The sequence below is a fragment of the Triticum dicoccoides genome, chromosome 1B, assembly GCF_002162155.2.
Source record: "Triticum dicoccoides isolate Atlit2015 ecotype Zavitan chromosome 1B, WEW_v2.0, whole genome shotgun sequence".
NCBI classification, from domain to species: domain Eukaryota; kingdom Viridiplantae; phylum Streptophyta; class Magnoliopsida; order Poales; family Poaceae; genus Triticum; species Triticum dicoccoides.
Window position 1 is genome coordinate 547,038,027 of NC_041381.1, and position 5,846 is coordinate 547,043,872.

A 5,846-nucleotide genomic window follows, 5' to 3' on the forward strand; every position below is an offset into this window, starting at 1 on the left:
TGTAACCGACTCTGTGTAACCCTAGCCCCTCCGGTGTCTATATAAGCCGGAGGGTTTAGTCCGTAGGATAAGAAAAATCAGAATCATAGGCTAGCTTCTATGGTTTAGCCTCTACGATCTCGTGGTAGATGAACTCTTGTAACACTCATATCATCAAGATCAATCAAGCAGGAATTAGGGTATTACCTCCATCGGAGGGCCCGAACCTTGGTAAACATTGTGTCCCCCGCCTCCTGTTACCATTAGCCTTAGACGCACTGTTCGCGGCCCCCTACCCGAGATCCGCCGGTTTTGACACCGACATTGGTGCTTTCATTGAGAGTTCCACTGTGTCGTCACGATAAGGCTTGATGGCTCCTTCAACCATCTGCAACGATGCGACCCAGGGTGTGGTTTTCCTCCATAGACAAATCTTCGAATTCGGCGGCTTCGTACTGCGGGCCAACTCACTTGGCCATCTGGAGCAGATCGATAGCTACGCCCCTTGCCATCAGGTCAGGTTTGGAAGCTTGAACTATACTGCCGACATCCATGGAGAATTGATCTTCAACGGATTCGAGCCCATGTCAGGTGCGCCAAATAGTCACGACGAGCATGACTTAGATCTGCCATCGGACGGTGTTCGGGAGATCGCACCTACGGCTGCTCCGGCTCTTAATTCGGAACAGATTGTGCCATCCGAGGACGGGTGGATAGACCCCGCCACAGAGACCGCACACTCATCGGCGCTAGAGCCAAACACAGTCTTCACCTCCAAAAAGATTTGTGTCATCGGACCCTCGGGCTCGTCTCCGGCCATAGGTTCCGAACCGCGTGCGTCCGTGCCTATCGAATCTGATTGGGCACCGATCATGGAGTTTACCTCTGTGGATATCTTTCAGCACTCGCCCTTGGGCGACGTACTAAATTCATTATGGTCTCTCTCTCTCTGTCAGGGGACTCTTGGCGGAACTATGTCCGGCTTGAGTGGGAAGCGGACGACGAAGAAATTCGTTCCCCACCCACCACCCACTTAATAGCCACTGTCGAGGACTTAACCGACATGCTTGACTTCAACTCCGAAGATCGACGGTATGAACGATGATGCAAGAGAAGAACAGGAACCACCGCCCACAGGGCACTGGACAGCCACCTCATCACATGATATATACATGGTGGACACCCCCAAAGAAAGCAATGGCAATAAGGCAATGGAGGATTATCCCCTTGGGAAGCAATCTAAGCACCGACATCATAGGCGCCGATCTAAGCCCCGCCATAGCAAAAATAGCGATACCGGCACAAGAGATGATAGCAATCTGGATGGTGCCGAAGACGAAAACAATCCCGCCTAGCCAGGCTTCGAGCAGGCCGAGCGGGAGCATGGGCAAGCTAGCCCAAAGGAACAAGCAACAGATGGAGAATCAGAGGATGAAAATTACATGCCCCTCTCCGAAGACGAAGTGAGCCTTGGCGACGAAGAATTCATCGTGCCTGAGGATCCGGTCGAGCAGGAGCGCTTCAAGCGCCGGCTTATAGCCACTACAAAAAGCATGAAGAAAAAGCAGCAGCAGCAGCTTCAAATTGATCAAGATCTGCTAACTGATAGATTGACTGAGGTCCTGGCAGCCGAGGAATACGGACTCGAGCGCCCAACCAAAACTTACCCAAAGCTCAAGTTGCTACCTCAACTCGAGGAGGAGGCATTAAAGCCCACACTACCAGCGCATGATGCGGATGACCGGCCACCTCGTGACCAAGACAAAGCGGCCTATCACCTCGAAGTCCAGCCTGCACCCCGCAGCCAAACAAGCAAAAACACGAAGGCCCGGGGCTCCACGCATGTCCTGCGAGACGTATTGGAAACAAAGCCGGACAATTAAGATCGATCTACGGATCACGGGGGCGCGCCCCAATGCGTGACGATGACTGTCATGCCGGATATACTAAAAACAAGTCCACCGGGACGATTACAACAGACCAGACTCATTTGAACTGCGTCGTGATGTAGCCCAGCATAGAGGCGCCGCACACCCCTTATGCTTCACGGACGAAGTAATGGATCATGAATTCCCAGAAGGGTTTAAGCCCGTAAATATCGAGCCTTACGACGGGACTACAGACCCCGTGGTATGGATAGAAGATTTCTTTCTCCACATTCACATGGCCCGCGGGGATGATCTACATGCCATCAAGTACCTCCCACTAAAACTTAAGGGGCCGGCTCGGCATTGGCTAAATAGCATGCCGGCAAACTTCATCGGAAGTTGGGAGAACCTGGCAGACGCATTCCTGGTTAACTTCCAGGGCACATATGTGCCACCACCGGATGCTGATGATTTCAGTCACATAACCCAATAGCCCGGAGAGTCAGCCAGGATATTCTAGACTCGGTTCTTAACTAAAAAGAATCAAATTGTCGACTGTCCGGATGCCGAAGCCCTAGTGGCCTTTAAGCACAATATCCATGACGAGTTGCTTGCTCGACATCTCGGGCTATAAAAACTGAAGTCCATGACAGCCCTCACGACACTCATGACCCTCTTTTGTGCTGGCAAGGAAAGATGGTTGGCTCGTAGTAGCAACACAGCAAGCAATCTTGGCACTTCAGAGGCCAGGGATAGCAACGGCAAGCCCCGACGCAATAAACACAAGCGCCGCAAAAAGGGCGATAATGCCGAACACACGACAGTCAATGCCGGATTTAGTAGCTCTAAGTCCGGTTAGCGGAAAAAGCCATTCCAAAAGGAAAGTTCGGGCCTGTCTAGTCTGGACCGCATACTCGATCGTCCATGCCAAATTCATGGCACCCCAGGAACACGAGCCAATCATACCAACAGAGAATGCTGGGTCTTCAAACAAGCTGGCAGGTCAGGTGCCGCAAACAGGGAGAAGGGGTCTCAAAGCGATGACGACGACGAGGAGCCCCGGTCACCAAATAAAGGAGGGCAAAGGAGATTTCCCCCGCAGATCAAAACGGTGAATACGATAAACGTCATCCACATCCCCAAACTGGAACGGACGTGCACTTTTAGGGACGCTGACTTAACGGAGCCAGTCGCCCCACAATATAAACTATGGCCGATCACTTTCGATCATACGGATCGTCCGGCCAATACCAATCAGGGTAATTCAGCCGCACTCGTCCTCGACCCAATAATTGACGGGTTCCACCTCACATGAGTCCTTATGGATGGAGGCAGCAGTCTAAACCTGCTGTATCAGGGCACAGTGCACAAGATGGGTATTGATCATTCGATGATCAAGCCCACTCAAACAACCTTTAAATTTATTATACCAGGTGTGGAGGCCCGTTGTACAGGCTCCATCGCTCTTGAGGTAGTCTTCGGATCATCGGATAATCACCATACCAAAGAGTTAATCTTCGACATCATCCCCTTTCATAGTGATTATCAGGAACTGCTCGGACGAACCGCGCGCGTTGGCTCGATTCAACGTAGTGCCACATTATGCCTACCATAAGCTCAAGATGCCCGGTCCACATTGTCGGATGTTGGTTCCGGCAGACCCTTAAGGTTCGAACTCTGGGGTGCGCACGAAGATCTTCCCCGTACCGATCCACGTCCGATCGTGTCGCGAGAACTAAGCTAAACGATGAACAACACGAGGGACACATGATTTATACTGGTTCGGGCCACCATTGTGGTGTAGTACCCTACTCCAGTGTGTGTGTGGTGGATTGCCTCAGGGCCTAATGATGAACAGTACAAAGGATGAACAGCCTTGCTAGAGGTGTTCTTGAGCTTGTGTGATGAACTACTTGGATGAGCTGTATCGCCTCTCTATTTGATGAGGACTCGATGAGATGACCCCCCCACTGTGGTGGCTATCCCTATTTATAGAGGCCCTAGTCCTCTTCCCAAATATTGAGTGGGAAGGGCGCCAACAACGGCCATTTCAAAGGGGAACATCTAGTACAAGTTAATCTGACTAAAGTTGGTCTTCGGCTGCCAAAGGCACTGGTGATGACGCCGTCTTGGGCTCCACGGATACCTCCATCCTGCCACTCTGCTGGTCTTGGTCTCGTTGCACTGAAATGGCAACCTTTGCCTGATGCCTCGGTACTCCACGCCTGTGCTTGCCCCCTTTGCACCAAAGAGGAAACAAGGACACTGCACGGGCCGACGCCCGCCTGGTGCCCGCCTTGTCTTGATCGTCACGGCTTGCGTCACGAGCGCCTCTCCCGAGCTTCACGTGGCTCCAGAGACGAGCGACGATAGCTACGAGCCCCCGAGCTCGCGTCGCGCTCAGAGTGGGACAGCTGGATCAGGCCGCCGACGCCACTGATCTGGATGGGGTTGGCACCAGCGCCTGACGGCCCACTATTGATGATGGCGTCTCCTGTGGAGGCGCGCGTAGTTAGCGTTCCTTAGGATTAGCACATTTTGTTCCCTGCGAGGAATCGAAGAAACACCCCGCGGGGGTATGTAAGGCGCCTGCCATGTCTTTTGTGAATATTATCCTTATTATGAATCAATGCGAGATGCTAGTCCTGTGTCGGCTCGCCTCCCCCTTTCTATCCTCGCGAGGGCTTGGTGCACTACGCTGACAGGTCCCGGTCCCCAGGCAGGCTTCGGCCGTCGCTGGTATGCCAGGTCACGATGCCGTGGTCAAGGCTAGGAGGTGAGCGGCCCAAGGTCCAGTAAGAGCCCCCGAGGCGCGATGCTCGGGAAGTCCCCTTTAGCGCTCAAGCAGCCTCCGCTTGGCAATAAAGGAAGGCAACGTCGCCGTGACAGAGCTGCACTAGGCGAGGGTTTGTCGTCACGTTGATTTAGCTTTCGCTGAGGCGTGACTTATCTCATAAGTTTGGAGTAGTTCTTCGGCGAGGTGCCGGGCCTGCGCGCCGGCAGCTGGGGTGTCGCTGGGTCAGGCCCTCGTGAGCTTCTCCCCTCTTCCCCGCACTTTCCTTCATGCTCTACGTCCTCAGGTCCCGACCATCGAGCGAGCTCAACCACCGCTGGTATGACAGGTCGCGATGCCATGGGTCAAGGCCAGGGGGTGAGGGCTGGAGAGAGAGAGGGAGCTCACGACGCCCCCACGCTATTCCTTAGGCGGATCCTGTACACCAACATGAGGAAAACAAGGTGGCCATTACGGTTGCTAGCCAACCATTGGTTGCTCCGAGGGAGTGATTGAGGCACTGAGGGCCTGGTGCGGTACTGCTATGCGGGGCTACCGCGGCCAGAGCTCGACCACTCAGATTTGTCGGTGTTGTAGGGACGGACCCATGTGCAACCGCCGTGCCAGAGCGAGCGGCTCCAAAGGTAGGTGTCAATCGAGCAGGCCATTATCTCAAGCAGGTTAAGCATGAAGAAGCAAATCAACTTAGATAGATGCAGAGAAAGGCAAACACCACTGGGTCAGGCCCAAGCATCTTGAGGATGATGCAGCTCGAGGGGCGCCCACAACAAGGTAAGCTGAAGATATAAGCAAAACGGATACATGCCGCGGGGACAGACCCACGCGACCTGGGAATGATGCAGCCCTAAGGGCGCTCCCAGCTGAAATGAAACTTGAAAGAAGCCACCTGATACCATTGCAGAGCGAGTGTCGGAGTAGCTGACGGTGCATGATGAAGAAGCCAATCCTCACGAGCCCTAGGAGCTCCGAGCCTCGGGAGGCTCGGGAGGTCCGGGCGGCTCGGCGAGGTCCATCTCCATTTCCTCCAGGAGCGCACGATGCTTGGCCACCTGAGCCTCCAGAATGCTTCTCATCAGGCGCTGGTGAGCAGCTGCTGCATTCGGCAGGCCGAAGGGCATTTTAACGTAGCTGTGTGGTGGACCTTCGCAACGTCCCACGCGCGAAGGCCAGAAGCACTCCTGAGACGCGACTCGGTTGAGCCCCGG